The sequence below is a fragment of the Bombus vancouverensis genome, chromosome 12 (genome assembly GCF_051014615.1).
Source record: "Bombus vancouverensis nearcticus chromosome 12, iyBomVanc1_principal, whole genome shotgun sequence".
NCBI lineage: Eukaryota > Metazoa > Arthropoda > Insecta > Hymenoptera > Apidae > Bombus > Bombus vancouverensis.
This window is the reverse complement of record NC_134922.1, coordinates 5,644,910-5,662,096: the sequence shown is the minus strand read 5'-3', so window position 1 is coordinate 5,662,096 and position 17,187 is coordinate 5,644,910. Positions and strand designations below refer to the sequence as shown.

Below are 17,187 nucleotides of genomic sequence, written 5' to 3'. Positions count from 1 at the left end.
CGTAACCAATGTTTCTTTTAAACTACACATTCTCCTTGTCGTAATTCAGTTTCATAATTCAATTATTCCACATGTAACGTTAACTAAACATCCGGTACTCCAGTTTGCGATCTGCACTACAGTAAATCATCCCTATATCATTCGGCAAACGCGCCTTCAAAAAGTCGTAACCAATATCCATTTCAAATTTCGCTCTTCCTCCGGCACGTTCACCGCTACAATTCCCATCGCAGCCATTCCATAATCCGGCTATTCCACGTCGAATGTACATCGATTAATTTATCCGCACGTATAGCTGGCGATACGCGAGGGGAGGAAAAGCTCGCGTAACACCGTGCGAGAGCTTAACTTCCGTACTCCACGCGCACATGCGTAAACACAGATAGGGACAAGGAGATCGCGTTACGTAAGGTTTAGCAGACGTATTGTCGGCTCAATGTTCCATCTACAGGATCTCAGTTGGCACAAAGGCCGGTTACACGCTGTGTGTGCGTGCGCCCCTTCTCACTTATCCTCCCCCACACCTTCGCAACCCCCTCCACACTGCTTCCGCAACCCGTGGATCCGTATTGTTCCTCCATGGGAATGCACCTAAGCGTTATCTGGCCACGCACCTGATGGTTCCTCATACGTGCGTAAACATATTAGGATTTGCGTTGTTATCACTGCTGTTCTCCTTCGAACAAATTTTCGTCAATGGTCCCAGTACTCTCTGGCCGCGGATATGATCTACATGTTTGGGAAAATAACCCAAGATCTTTTAGAGTTTCGTCGAAGGTGCGGGATTAATGAGAGGGCAGAGTTTTGTGTGTTCAGTTCTTTTACTTTATGACACCATGACGACGACGTGTATAAAATTTTAAAAATTGTTAATTTTATGAAAATTGTAACGAGAAGAATCCCAAGATTTTCAGAAAAAGAGGGTCTTTTGTGAGTTTACTAAGTTTGCTTTGTAACACCGCGACGATGGCGCGTAAAAATTTCATAAAATTGATAGTTTTATGGTAATAGTAGAGGAGAAGATCCCAAGATTGTGAGAAAAGGGTAAGTTTCATAGGTTTACCTCTTACGCTTCATAACGCCATGATAGTGCCATGTAAAAAAGCCAAGGTTTTTGGAAAATTTCAACTGGAACGAGGTATAATCGTTAGTGAAACGTAATCGTTGAATACAATGTCTCCTATTTCGTAAAAATTTCCTTTCACTTTTGTGTTCATCTTGAAGCAATTAAAAATTATTTTTCTAACAAACCACTAAGTGTTGAACATGTTACGATAATATCGTCATGTATGTCTACCTTAACGCGAGTTAATAACGACGACGAAGTTACGACAACTTGAACAGACGCTCGCGGCCATAGCTTTCCGTGTGACGAGAAGCGTCGCATGCTTCTCAAGATGCTGCAAATTACTGGTGTCAATTACAGCGTGTTTGATTAACAACTATGCCAACATTTCGCTTCAGTTAGGATATTTGCGACAAATTTATCTCAAACTTGAATATCACGCGTCTTTGATTTTTTCGTCAAACACATATCTAATTATATGTAAGGATGGCCCAAAGATGACTTCGCGACTAAACGGGGAGAGACTTTAATCTTCCATAACCAGAATTTAAAGCCTAAATTTTGGAAAGTAATTAATATAAGTAAAATAATTTGCCATCTTTACAAATCCATGAAATTTTGTAAAAAAATTGCTATTCAATGTCAATTCATGCTAATGCATGCTATTCAATGACGATCGATATATGGATAACAAAAGCATATATTTCATCCTAATATCAAATAAAAGAATAGCTCTTGTTGTATAAAATTGGTTGACATATCGAATTTTTAAATTGTTCCTCTGTAAAAAATAAAAAATGTGATTTATCGTGTTTTTACCCCGTGATCTTCATTTATATTTACTAAACTCATTTATCTGGCGGTTTAAAAATGAGAAAGCTTGATTTTCAGTGTCTGGCAAATAGAAGGAGAGCAAACAGCTTTGCACATTCATGCTGAAGCGAAGGAAACTCAAGTTCGCGAATAGTAATCAAATTGCGGTGGAATTAGGCAACAGACAAACATTTGCAGCATAATGAATCATACCGTATAGAGTTGTTTTGCCTGCATGCATGGATGTAACGTCAACCACCAAACCTTAATGAATGTTTTACGTGATATAGATCATTCATGCTTGCATATTACCGCGTTTGTTCTTGTAATTTGCTTGAAAAGTAGCTTATGCTATCTTGAAATATTCAAATACCGACGTGGTTAATATTGCTGTTGCTGAATTTAAGTGCTTTAGCGCTGCAGTTTCGATATTTGCCGAAATTGAAATAATTATTTAAAAACTCAAGTAATTGCTAATTTAATTTAATTTTAATTAAGAATTTTTAATTATTTAAATTGATATTTAATATCGGAAATATAATTAGTTCAGGCCATATGTTATTCAACTCTATAAAAGTAGATCTTAATTTAAATTGCTCTTAAATTTCGTTAGTAGCTTTCCGGACAGCTCAATAGAAGGTGAATGGCGAATATGAAACTGGTTGCCACGATTAAACGGTTGATTAAGCGACGCACATGGAAATAGGTGAACACCGATGAAAGAGAAAATTTCGCAGCCTCTGAAAGCCGTATATAGACTAACGTAATTTGCCTTCGAGCTGCGATTGCTAAATTTAATGAAGCATAAGCAAGCCTAATCAGACCGAGCCACGAGAAGCTCGAGTCGTCGCCTGCAGCGTTAACTCGTTCAAGCACAAGAAACGACTTCGTAATTGCGATCTTAGTACAGCTTGAGCAGATATTTTTATAATTAACGAGTACATAATAGCTAGGTATGCATACGGTAAGTCAAATATATAATTAATTTTTCATACATCGCAGTCTTCTTTGCGCTTGAAACAAAAAGCTTACTGAAATCAGATCAGAATTCCTTACGTTTATTTGAAAATTAAAAAATCATGATTAACATAATTGAGCTACTTGATCGGTACAATCATATAGAAATGAAATAAAATAGTGTACGGACAACAAATAAATAAAGTAAATTTTCAAATTATATATATATATATGGATAACATTAAGTGTTAAAAATTGATGGCGTGAAATTGTAAAAGTTTTTAGTATTCTTCGTGACAAATATAAAAAGGTTAATCGATATAAAAATCGTAAAAAATATTCAATCAAAATCAATACCTATTTTTATTGTAAAATATAGTATCTTCGAGAAGAAATGTTTAATAAACATAATTTTCTCGACCGTCACGACAATTCCAAATACTATGTTGATTAAACAAAATTTTCCACTCCACTCAGTGACCACTACGAGGCTTCGAAGTCTCGGATATTTCTTAATAACTTATACAGGCGGAAGCCAATCGTTCAACGTTGCGATAAATTACGATCAATGCTCCTCGGAAGCGTGTAAAGTTTAGACGGTACGCGGCCAATTTATCATGAACAAGCATCGTTAAGCAGAAGCAAATATAAGCAAGTTTATCCAAGCCTGATTAGATGAAATCACGATTAACTCACATCACTGCTCCAAACATCAATTCGATCCATCGCATTGAATGACTGTGCAAATTCCCCTAATTTAATGTGACACGCAATTGCCCAAAATGTCTCGTAAACCAACCATGTTCAGTCATACGTGTGAACTTCGAAACATTACAGGAATCATTTATACGCGGTAGTAGACGCTTCTGTTAACAACTTCTAATAATTACGCGAGGTAAGCACATCTTCCCTGTGTTCGAGTTATTACATCGACTGACGCGGTGCTCAAAGGCGTGACACTCAAATTAAACAGAAGAAAGTGGTCACGGTGAAAAGAACAACAGGCGATACACTGGATATCACGCTTATGCGTAACAAACTTTCTTTTATCCGATCTCACTTTCCTCCCGTTAAATATACGTACAGCGAACTGATTTTTAATTGGAATCTACGTCATCGAAAAATTATACGAAAAATCAGTCACTGGATTGATGCATCCGGAATGCTTCTTCATGATTTTAAATTGGTAGGTGGATATCGTGAATGGAAAGTAAATGTTAGAAATACCACATTGTCTGTGTCTAAAATAGCGATTAAAATAACAAAGGAATTATAATAAATTAGGAATTTATATCTCACGCAAATATTAGTACAAATTAATATTGACTTTGAAAATTGAAATCTAACGAGAAGACTACAGAATCACTAAAGAAGCACACCGAACAAGAACTAGGGATAACGATATTTACAAATTCGGAAGAATGAATTTACATAACCGTTGGAAAATGTATATAGATTTAATTGGAAACTTAATACGATCATCGAAAATAAATCTTAATTTCGCAAGTAATTTCTACGTATTATATTTTAGCTTCGAATTTGATTTTTGATTTCTCTTTTTCGGTGGAATGGCGGTAAAAGAATAGATCGAAACGAAACAGATTTGCAGCGTTGACACGAGGACAATTGAAGAATTGGAATAAGTCACGATTAACGCGTACATGCGTGCTGGAACATGGTAAACGACTACGTAAATTGTAGCTCGATCCGGTGCGTAACGAACCGATGTACCAGAGCCTCGGACTTGTTCGAAATGGCGTATGCACGCGTCCCGTGCGTGTAATTAGGGGACATACGTGCTTCGCTTGACAGTTCGTTCTGTTCGAGCAAGTGTTTTCAGACTAATTCGCAAGGGAGCTTCCAATACGAGCCGACTATACAAAACCCCTGCTCGTTTGCATAACAAACCGACTGAAACAAGTTTTTTAAGAAATGCTCAGTAAAAATTCCTCTCTAATTTATGTAATTTGTTACCGCTAAGAATATTAATTTTTTATCCTTTTTAATTTCTACGTAAAATGTGATCTATATCTAATATCCTAACAATGTGTAACTGGAATATCACCTGATATTTTTAGATTGGTAATTTGTTTTCTTTTTACTTTAAAAATGTTAGTCTGTTAAATATAATTGTTATATTTTCCTCATATTTATCAGTATATGTTCGTTATCGCAACAAGTAAAATAAAACTATATTAATTTAATAAATGTAGCACAGCTTTCTTCTCTTACTCTGAAAGCGACAGTTTTTCAAAGAGTGCAAAGAATTGTTTCGACTGAGGAGGCTATATATTTACTGAATTTAAGATATTATACGTATTAATCGTTGCGGTATTGTTACTGCGGCGACAAAGTGTAACCGTAGTGTTGAGATAAATAAGATTGTCAGACAGAAAATGCTGACGTAGCCGGTACAGACGGAGATAAGGATCGCAAGAAAGAAGAAAAGCTATTTCACAGATCGAGGATGATAGGGTTCAGATGCGAGTAATAAATTTTAGGTGCAAGTGGGTCGACGCCGGCGTAGATTGCCCCCGATTTCTGCATTTCGACAGGAGTCACGGTGAAACTTTCGTTTAAAACTTATAATCGCGTATTCTCGACGTCGTCTCAATAAAATAAGGAAGTTTTAACGTTAAAGACACTGACAAGTTCCCGAAGGGAAATCGATAATTGTCCGAAGGAATCTCCTTTGAGGAGTTTTAAAACAGGAAAAAACGATCTGCTTAGTATCACCAATTAATAATTTTATAATAAGTAAACTAACAACTCCTCGAGAAAATAAGAAGTTTCCCGAGTTTTATCATTAAAATTTCATCAAACATTCATTCTCGTTAATTTAAAAAGATATGGCTACTTGTGTAGTATATTGAAGTTTAGCTTCATCTACAGTTTTCTCAAACTGGAAATTTTGTCGCTATCTCTGCACTTCCAATTTAACAAGTAAATTTTCAAATTTTGAAATCAGAAGGTTTGTATAATACTCCCTGATGAATAGGATAATTTACTTTGCAATTAGTGCGATCGTTTCTGTTTCAAAGTAAGAAAAGAGAGCATTTAAACGTTCCATTTAGCTAATCCATTTTCTAAGGTATTTGTCACGCGATTTTATTCAAATTTGTCGTCACTTTAAAACACAGTTCGAAGATTTGCATGCACTTACTAACTCCATTAGACTGGAAACATGACCAGCTGGAGATTGCGACAACCGGTTGAGAGACTTATTCGACCTTCATTCCGGCCTTTACCACATTCCAATGAGAGCCGATGAATTCCATCGAGTCCTCCTTTCGACATGACCCCATAAACTTGAAGACATCTGTGGTCATTGAGGGCTGGCTGTGTAATTAGAAAAGTGGCTGGTAAACCTTCGCCGAAGAACCAGTACAGTCGTGACAGACTTTAAAACTTCCAGTGATTTCCCATGAAAACTTTCTTTTCAACGGACGAGACCTGTATAAATAATAATGTATTCATTTCCACGGTTGTGTATGCTGATGACACTTGTGAATCGCCAGGGAAAATATTCATATGAGAATAATCGATATTTAGCGCACGTGTGTTGGCGCGAGCACGGAGAAGGCAATTTTTAAAATATAAATTCAAGGCAAATTGAAAAACGAGTGCCAGTTACCGTTATCGAGGCGATACGTATGTTGAAACAGATATTTCATTCTGAAACTGTTATCTCTTGCGAACGTGTTTGTTTATTGCATTAATTTCTACTTGTCGTTATAAATTAATAATCGTAACTTCGTCCACAAAATACGGTGCAATTAATTGTACAAACATATTTTAATCAAATAACGGTAATTTAACAAAGTCCAGCTTTATTTGCATTATCATACCTACATACATACCTAAAAGTAGCTTAAATTTGTCATATCGACAACATTTCGCGTACCGTTACTTCCTAATTTATGTACCTCGTTATAATCACGACACGATTTCTCGAAAGCAAACTTTATCAAAGTAATATTTAACATTACTAACTATCACAACGATCTTATCTATCTAAATATATACGGATCTTAACAGCACGGATTAGAATTATTAGTTGTCTCACTCATTTCAGATCTCTATGTATAGATGTCTCAAATCCTCTTATCAAATTAATTACCTCGTTGCTATATTATTGAATACTTTACTTCTTTCGATTACAGACAAAGCTCTATTCAGGATTTTTAAATATCATCTTCGATAAAAGAAGAAGATAAAGCGTACTGTTAAGATTTATGGTATAATAATATGGTACTATATAACAATATATAATAGTATATAATAATATACTGCCTAAAATCTCAAATTATTAGAATCCCAAGTCGAAAATTGGCGCGTTTTACCAGTCATAGCTTATCAATTGGTTCGAGTTCTTTCTGTTAGTAGCTTTTTACGTATAGATACTCTGAATCCTTTTATCAAGTTGTCTTATTGTATCAACTTAAAACATGAACTTTTCCAATGTCCTACTCAAAACCCTAGATTTATCTAAAATTCAACACCTTACTCAGACACCTTGGCAATACCAATTTTGAAAAGAATCTCGAATTTTCTCGTCGAAAATTTCAACTCGTAATCAGTCCCATAGAAACAAACGTTATCAAGCTTCTCAACACTTTTCGAAATTTCAACATCCCTAAATATCCATCCGCCCTTAAAAATCAGCCAGAAGCTCACAAACCTTTTAACTCAATCCTATGAAATCAGATTTTTCCATCAGCCAAAGTATTTTGCTGCTCAGCATTTCTAAATATCCTTTCCATCTTACGAATCACCGAAAATGTCAAAAATCTTTCAATTAAATCCTGCGAAATCAAATTTTACCAAGTTTCTACTCAGCATTCCTAAGTATCCTTTTCGTGTTACGAGAGAATCGCCTAAAATTTATTAAATACTCTCGCGATACGTAGACTTAATACAGCGACTTATCAGCGACATCGGACGTGCCAAGGCTTGGCTCGCCTCGGTATCTGATCTTTCTTGGTGCACGGAGATACTTACGTCGCACGTCGCTAACAATACTCAGGCCGAGCAACCGCATCGTTTGACAGAAGTCGCGCGTGGACGCGTGGAACCATGTTGACTACTCAACGTCGGTGGCACGATTATTTCGCGGGCGCGTAAAGTAGCGTGGTTTTGCAACGTGGACGCGCTGAATCCTTACGATCTCGCACGAACGATACCCATTCGTCCGATTCGGCAGAGGTCGGCTGGTCTGCAGCGACTCCGCCGCTCGGAAGAGGCTCAGTCGCTTCGCGCGCCTCGTGCCGTATGTGTTGTATCTGTTCACTGCTCCAACTGGTTGAATCGCGAGAAGCTCCCGCCTTAGTTTCGTGTGTCGATCCTAGATCAAACTCGGTTCTTTTTACGTGACAATCGTCGCGACAGTTGAAAACGAACGTGTTTTTTTTTCTCCAATCACTGGTGCTTGTTTCGCCGAATTTTCCCAGTTCCGTTTGAAAGTTCCCGGCTCGGCCCATCGGCTGAGGTGAGTACCAGTAGTGCGTGTTTTTATCTTTCTCCCTCTGATATAAGCTTCTCCTTTTTACTTTAATATAGTTGAAGTGTTTTGAGACAAATCGTTGTTTTCTGAATTTTTTAAATATCAATCGTCTCTGTGACACCACATTTGTGATTAATTTTAGAAATCGTCGTATCTGATTGGAAAGAGTGATCGTTGATTAAATGGTATCTTTGAAAATGATGATACTAGGTGATTCACGAGTTCATAATACATTGTATATTTTTAGCGATGGATTTATCTAGTGACGGATCAAGAAATAAAATTCTGGGTTCTTGTTATCGGTTTGACTAATTTTGAATTCCGGATTTGCGAAACGTTGTCGTTTTGCAACGATGAAAACACTTTATCGTAATTAATATGAATGTAGAGTAATAAATAGAAAATTTCATTATTAAAATATGATTGAAATATTTTGTAAGATAGGTAAGACTGTCTTGAGCGTGATACTTGACGTCGTTTAATACGAACAGGTGTCTCTATGTGAGTTTCGAATCTCCATAAGAACGTGAAAGAAATCCTAATTTCGTTCTAAGTGACAGTACAATTTCCCGTCCCACTGGAACGAAAAATAGCATCATTTTCGATCGCAATGTGCCGTTTTACAAACAGATATATTTTTCTTTCACATTAAACCCTATATTATGGTCTCAATACGAGCCTGGTTTTTCACAATGTGACCGGGCTGGCCGTGAATTATTTGTCATTTTGTAGGAACATAAATTCTGTTTTGGAGCTGACGTTTGGTAGCGTTCAATATGCGTTCGGTCAGTTAGTTTTCTCGTCGCTCCAATAATTTGGGGCTATGCAACGTGTTTTCGGGGGAAAAAAAATGGAACAGACCTTTTTGTGAGTTCACCGACAGGCGCAGGTTTCCAGTGTGACACGAGGTTGTTGCTTACGATTTAAAAAAAAATATTGATGTTGAATTTCGAAATAAAGAGGAGTGGAAAATTTAATAAATCACTCAGACATTGTCTCTCTGTTTATAACAAAGAATTCCAATTAATAGATTCGTAAGTGAATAAAAACATTTGATAATCAAAAGTCCTAAGAGATTATTTTTCTATATCTCTTTAAATTAAAGTTCAAAATTCTCCATATGTTTGTATATTATCCTCTTTTTATAATTACTTTTATCTTGGTATTGTGATTAAAACTTTTGATCAATACTGGGCAAGCGAGATTATCTCGAATCCGAGTAATGAATGAAGATTTTTACGAATACAAACTGACAACGATAAGTTCATAAATCTTGCGTTTAGATGTTGGAGAAGTTGGATCTACCTTTCATGTTCCAAAAGTAAATGTTTAGTTTTCATCTTTCTTCGTGTCCAAAGAGGAAACACACGACATACGTAAGTTTAGCGGGAATGATCGATAACAGGGGATAAGATGAAACAACCGAGTGGATTTCCGCGCGAACTTTTCGTGTTTCCTACTAATCGAAAAGTAGCTCTTATCGAAAGGCGCAGTAGTCGAAATTCGATTTCAGTTGAATCAAAGTGTTGAACTCGAGATACGATTATTTTCTTGCAATAATCATCGTATCTAGTTTAAAAGCACTGCTTTTATCGAATAGAAAATACGATAAAATAGGATTATGAGGTTAGAAAAATTTCGAAAAATTCATGGAGAATTATTTAAAGAATTAGACGTTCAGATGCAAGAAAATAAAGCAAGCGGATATTGGTAGAGCAAAGGTAGAATTAATTACGAATATTAAATACTTAATAGTCGATAAATAGTTATAGCTTACTGCAGGCTGTCGCTTAAAATATTACCTACTCATTTTCATCGATTCGATATGAAACCCAAATTGTGGACCTTAATGATCCGTTAACGCGCGTGAGAAGCTCTCATCGATTTCTGACGAAATTTATTGCGGCAATATTGTACAGGGTATAAATTAGAAAAAAATAAAATAAAAAATAAAGTTTAAACTATAAACAAATTAAATTCAGTTGAAATGCTCCTGCACGAAAATAAAAATAGAAAAAATGAAATGAAATGTAAAAAAGTTAGTTATTTTCTAAACAAAACCATTCCGTTCTAGCTCTAAAATTGCAAATTCTTATTTCCTAACAATCTGTGTGATATCCTCGTTCAGCTTGAACAGTGACCATACGAACACGATCTTCTCTTAATAAACAGAGGACAAGCTTCTAATTTCGCGCAGAAAGAGAGAAACGCGATTTAATTAAAGCTTATTCCACGAATGATCTTGAATTGTAAGTAGAAATTCGAAGTGCAGCTACAAAGGTAGGACGCCTGGTATTTTCTCAATCTTAAGAATGTGTTGTAGCCAGCCATAAGATGGCGCGTTAATAACGTAGCATTCGAAGCAACCGACAGAAGATTGCGTTCCCTATTTAGAAGCGTCTTTTGAAGGCTTCCCCTCGTTGCTTTCTTTTTTCGATTATGCAAATAAACCGTTACGCGAATATTACGTTCTACTATAAGTAGAGTCGTTTTAACTCACGACGTCCTAACGGGAAAATTATCACATAGACGGTGGAAGATTCCCTTTGAAGCGATCACTTTCAACTTAAAACCATACACCTGCACCTCTTGTCGGCCTTAGTTAAACTTCCGTTTCGGGATTTCACGTGTAACCTACCGCTTACACTTTTTATTCCGGTCAAAGGTTCCACAGTAATTTATGAATCTCGCCGCCAAACGAACCACCGGAAACCAAATTTTTCCTAGTTTATTCCCAACGAGGCTACCAGATGTTTCAAAAGCATTGGAAAAAAGTTTTAGTGCAACTTTTATGTGTTAAAAAAGAAGATTGCGATATAAACAGTGAGGCTATTAAAACATTAAATCATTTTTAGCTAGATAATTTTAGTACAGAATATTGGATATGTTTGTATAAATCTTTCTTATTTTGACATAAGAAGTTATATCTACATTTTTAAAATACCTTATACATTATGTGTTTAATGGTTATACACGGTTCACTCGCGTTTGCAAAAATTAACGCGACAGAGTAGCCTTATTCCGCGTTCAAGCATAAGGAAGTTGGCAAATAAATTTTCATCCCTGTGAAACTTAAAAAAAAGCCGACGATTCGCGCACCGCTATATGGAATGAAAACTTATGGTCGAGTGAAGTTTCGCTAAAACCGGAAACTTGTTCTCGGTTCCATCAGCGAATGAAGTACGTCAAAATTAAATTATTCACGTATTCCTTCTCTCTTTAACCGCGGAAAATATCGTGTTTAACTTGACTCCTATTATAAATTTAAACATCGTCCAAGCCGTCTTTCGAACTCAAATTTATCTTGGAAAAATTTTTCGTTGAAAGGAGCTTTTTTTGTAGCGAAGATCGCGGTTGATCGCCAACAAAGGTCAATTCCTTTTCGATAGATAACAAACACGACCGAGAAGATCGAGCGAACGATACTTCCACGGAATCTCGCCGGCAATTAGGGAAGTTTCAATTAGTGGAAAAAAAGTGAAGAGCCAGAGGCCGATAATACGATAGCAAACGGGTGGCTTTTGTTTAAAGTACCATGCTTACGTCGCTGAAACGATCGTTCGCGTCTCGAATGACCGATCAAGGAACCATTTTATCCCTTGTCTTATAATTAGCATTCTGTTTGCGATTCACGGTTAATATATCCGGAAAAGGAGAAGAAGAATACACAGTGTACATCTACACTTCCATTCGAGAGACAGAGAAAAAAGAAAAGAGAGTAATTTACGTACTTAACTATACTTGAGGAAATTTATGTAGATCCAAGATAAGATTATTCCGGTGGAAAAGTTGTTGAATGTGAACGAGAAAATTGTGTTACGTTACGCTCACCGTCATTTCGACAATGGCAATAATATTCTTCGTTTAAATCTGCTTTCGTAATCATCTATGAAACGGCCTTATCTGTGAAATACATTTAAAAGAGAGTAGGGGAAACAATCTTGTTATTCCGTGTTAATTTGATCGATAGCATATTGAAAGTAAATGATCGAACGCAATTTTTCTGCCGGATAAACAAGGCTATCGGTAGTTTTCATATCAGACCCGCGTCGAGCTTTGTATCTCAAAGAGCTAAAGAACAATTTCCTCCCATTCCAAGTCGCATTCGTTCTCATCTCCACCCATTTTATCTTCCCGCGATCGTAATTTCCTTCCTTAATCAGAGCGAATATTCGTTCTCATTGCGCGGCCTGTTTTATCGCTTTGCGATCGTAATTTCTCCGCCTTAATACCGCTTTCTTTCTAATCGACGAATAACAAGGAGGCAAATTGATCGATTTCACGTTTTTCTACTTGCGTCTCGTTTTCCTTCTGGTCGCCTCCGTTTCATTGTCTTACAATTTCATCGGTTAGAAGAAAAGTTTGACGCATAATTTTAGAGATATTTGCAATTCGAAATAGGCCAATAGAACTTATAAAATTTTGATGACATTCCAAGAAGATAGACAAAAATTAATTTACACGTTTGAGTTTTAGTCATTTTTCTTTTTTTTGTAAAACTTGATGGAAAATTACGTTCAATGAAGAATTCATTAACGTTCCAAGCGACAGGTGCATTGTTATGTATATCGAATGAATTTAAAGTAGAACGTAGTCAAATTTGTTCGATTCTTCGGTCGGATGGTCCTCGATGACGTTTATTTTGGCACGTGACTCGTTTCAATGAGTTCAAATGAGCATCGACAGGGACGAGACTCGGACAGAGTGGAAGAATTCAAAGGAGCAGTAATCGAAAATATTTTCCTTTTTTAAGCCGATATTGACTGGACGAGTCGCACTTGGGCACGGATCAGTTGTGAATTTATGTCACACGTTGGCGGGCATAAATCATACTGCGTTTACCGTTATGCTCGCGTTAAAATCGCCGTTTCTACCTAGATACGATATCGCGTCGTTGGAAAATGTTGCATCCGTACTGAAAACAAAAATTTATACAGCTGGTAAGCCGATGAAAAATTCTCATCGATCGAGTGCCACGGATATGGGTTGAAAGTTTCAGCAATGTCTCAATTTTAGTTGGAAAAATTAATCGAATTTTATAAAAAGCGAATACGTTCCCGAAACTTGTTCCATTATTTTTCGAATGAAACGAGTATAGAGAGTGAAAGAACGACACGTGTAACGTTCGAACGAAAAATACGAACAATTCTGATCGTAATTGCGTTCGTATCTGAAATTAACTCGAAAGAGTTTCATTTCCACGGAGTTGTTCGGTGGTGTAATTGAAATAGCTGCTTGGTACGAGTACGTGCGCGCAACGCGAGTTTGAGATAATGTGTAATCCTAATTAAAAGCTTTCGCGGAACTTTACAGCGCTCGCCACTTACTGTTAGTTTCTTCATTTCATTACGGCACGATGCCAGAGAAATGCATACAGTTTGCGGCTGGTGCAAAGCGTGTTGGACCTGATGGTGTACAAAAAAGGAATTCGCGCCCAAGAAAATTGCACGTGGTTTCCAACGAAAACTTCGCCTCTGAATAACATCCACGATTGTTCTATGAATTTCAAACACTGTGAAAGCTTGCCCAAGTTTTGTGTCTTCTTTCGAAATAGTTTCTTTCGTTTTATAAGAAAATAATTATACTGAAATATAATTTGATGAAATAATATGAAATAAAAAATATCGTGCGTCTATTAATTTCTTATAAAACGAAAGAAACTTTCGGGACAGCCTAACAGATACTCACGTCGGATTAAAAAATTTAACACTTCTAAATAACACAAATATATATGAAAAGAGTAGTATATTTCGCTAAAATAAATTTCCTCTTCAACCACCCGAACGCATTATTTCTTTATAGTTTAATATTACCTCATAATAAATGAAACTCACGTTAAAGATTGTAATAAATTTATTTAAAGGAAAGAGTATTTAATAGAAATGCTTACAAAAAACATGATGACCAATGAAATAGCGTCAAGGTATCGACAATCGTAAAATATATCGTCACGAAAAACAGTTTACTTCGATCAGAAATTTTCGGGCGCTATCCTATCCGATTTCATTTTGTATGTGGACGATAATTCGTAGTCACACGTAATTGTCACGTATCATATATTTTTGCGTATTACGTACGTGCGTGTGAATCGCGATTGCAAACGTTTCACGATCGTGTTTCTCTACGAATATCGCTACAATACCTTGCTCGCCCCTTCTCATTCTTTCCTTTTCTTTTTGTTGAAATATAACAAGCAAGCAATAAACGACGAAGCTCTGGCAAGAATCGCGTAACTTTATTGTTTTAACAGAAACTCTCTGTTGCAGTTTACTTTTTGCCTCCCTGTCGCTGTTTCCACCCCCGCGACTCTATTTTCCATCGATTCTTCGTTTTCTCTCTCATTTCTTCTGATCTTTCCTCCGTGACAATATTCGTGACGCTTTCGCGTCCTCCAGAGCGAATGATAATGTACCCTTTAAATGAAACCACGTTATCGATTCCTCTTTCGAGTACGGAGACATGGCACTGATTGCGGTCGACAACATTCTTTTGTGCCGCGTATCACTCAACTTTTCTCTTGTGAAACCGTTTCCTTCCTTTCTCGCGCATCGACGTTCCCAAACTTTGTAATTTATTACACGCGGCGAGTTAGGCTCTTTTTTTATTCTTTTCCTTTGTCTACGGCACAGTTGACAAGGGAAACTTTCACTTGAACTTTCAGATTGCACTGTGTAGATACTTTTTCCAAACTTGTAATCGTTGAACGTTTCTAATAAATCTCGCGTTTATTTTTAAACGGTGCTGTTAATAGTCTATGGTTTCAAACGAAATGGAAATTCTTGAATGTTTGGATAATTTTCTAATAGTTTTTGAAGTACGATTTATCTCTCCAAGACTGTCATTGTTGATGAAAAATGCATTTACTACTGTAAAGCTACTGCCTACGATTACGAGAAATTTCACGATGAAAAAATGCATACAATGCAAATAACATGCAAAGACATATAAAATATACTCGTTATAATACTTGACAAATGAATCAAACTTCTGTCTATTCTTCCAATCGTATCCATGAAAATATAAATTCGCATAAAAATCTGCGGTCTATCGATCTTTTACCATAGATATTTACAAATGTTCAAATACTTTCACGAGCCACTGTACATGTAATTCCGTTACGTTTCTTTTCATGGCTCCCAGATATTCGTATAATTAATATCCACGCAATATTGGACAACATATATACAGCAGACATTACACAAAACTTGAGAAGTGCACTACTTTCAAATCTCGAACTGCAGTATAATCGACAATCGATGTTATCGGAAGGTTCCACGTGAACTCGTTGAACTTCGAACGGTACGCCCACACGCGACCGGTCGCAGGTGCATACTCGTCGGTGAAACCGTATACACGCAACGTGCGTTACTGCCTGCAGGATATCAGGACCGTTTTATAACTGTTACGACAGAAGAGGCAGGACGACATTCCAACGTCGGCTCGATTTGAATGCGACCTCACGAACAAATCTCGATAATTCTCCGACGGGCGCACCTTTCGCATTTTTTCACCTCCGCCCTCGATATTTTCTTTTTCCTCCCTTTTTCTGCAGTGGCTAAAGTCCGATAAAAAGTCAGCCGGTCATCGCGTCTTTCTCTAATTTTATTTTATTTCGTCCCATACTTCTGCCTCGACCATCTATCCATTTTCTATATCGCGAAAGAAGCAGCGGCCTGGCAAAAGCACCAGCCAGGCCAGGAATTTGTCCCGAATTCCAGCAGCTATGCCTTTCTCACGGAAAAAGAAGTGCGTTTTATCTGGCTTCTCGCACAAAGTATCACCTAGCAGCGCGCCACTACTGATACGGAAATCGGTTTTCCCTGCTACAAAATTTATTGGACGTTCCTCTTCTTGCGCTCCCCGATTCTCTTCTCTGCCTTAGGCAAATTGGTATTGGTATTTATTAATGGCGACCATTCCTCTTGCGGACAGAGCCGAAAATTCCCGGGAATTCCTACGCGGGAATATTTAATTCGGGAACGCTCGGCTTTTTCACGGTATCCCAGTTTTTCTTGTTTCACGCATGGGCAAATTCAACGGTGAACTTTCGCATTCGCGGCAGATTTTCGTCGAATTCGCGCTTCGCTATAATTAATTTCGAGCGTAACCGGATTCCTCGTGGCTTGACTTCCCTTCGGTGTTTAGCCCGGTCGCTGGATTTTACAGGTTTTATTTGCATCTTTCAATCAACGGGAAACAGTTTCTCTTCCGTCCGTTAATTTGCCGCGTTTATAACGCTCCGCGTGGAACTGTCGAAAAATTCATGCGAACAATCCCGCCAGTTTCCGAGAACGTTTCCCGACCGATTCCGCTAATTTCCGCTCAAGTTTTTTTCGTCACGCCATTCAATTCGTTTTACACACCCTGTACGATCCTTTTCTTCGTTTAACTCACGCGCGGAAATCTCAATCTTTTTAATAACCTGATTCTTTTTTCAACTTATAATTAGTTCCCTACGATGCATGTGGCAGATAAATAATACCTTGGGTCATTTTTCACCGAATTGTAAGTGTTTCTCTGTTGTTAGAAAATTTCTCGTATTTGTGGCAAATACGAAAGGATTCTTATTAATGATTCTTCGTTTCAATCGTACAACAAATGATTTCTCTAAAACATTAAAAATCTTTCTCTCGGTTGAAGCTTAAATGAGACAGGAAATAAAAAGAATTTCGAGGACAGCGAAGTTAGTTGCAATTAATATTAGTTTACCCACTTTATCGACGTTCTTGTATTCTTACTGCAGATCGGTCAAAAGCGTACGAACACTTTTAAACGGTAGCGTGTTGGAAAACGTGTAGGGGCACACAAGTGCACGCCGCCCGACCAACAGGTTTTACATTCTATAAAT

At 37.2% G+C, this 17,187-nt stretch overlaps 1 protein-coding gene and 1 long non-coding RNA gene across 3 annotated transcripts in view; one reads left to right on the top strand and one right to left on the bottom strand.

Moving 5' to 3' along the window:
- Positions 1 to 3,175: 3,175 nt before the first annotated feature.
- Positions 3,176 to 7,929, bottom strand: LOC117155413 (uncharacterized). Of its 2 annotated transcripts, XR_004463925.2 has the most exons (3): positions 7,838 to 7,929; positions 6,000 to 6,289; positions 3,176 to 4,747 (listed from the first exon to the last, which is right to left on the bottom strand). It is a non-coding gene; the product is annotated as an uncharacterized LOC117155413 (long non-coding RNA). The 2 variants fall into 2 exon arrangements; XR_013059630.1 differs by lacking the exon at positions 3,176 to 4,747 and having other exon boundaries at positions 4,953 to 6,289.
- Positions 7,930 to 8,049: 120 nt separating this feature from the next.
- Positions 8,050 to 17,187, top strand: part of IRSp53 (Insulin receptor substrate 53 kDa) — a 163,326-nt gene continuing 154,188 nt past the window's right edge. Inside the window, exon 1 of the mRNA XM_033331056.2 lies at positions 8,050 to 8,324. The gene's annotated coding sequence lies outside the window, so the exon portion shown is untranslated. The remainder of the gene's footprint in view (positions 8,325 to 17,187) is intronic.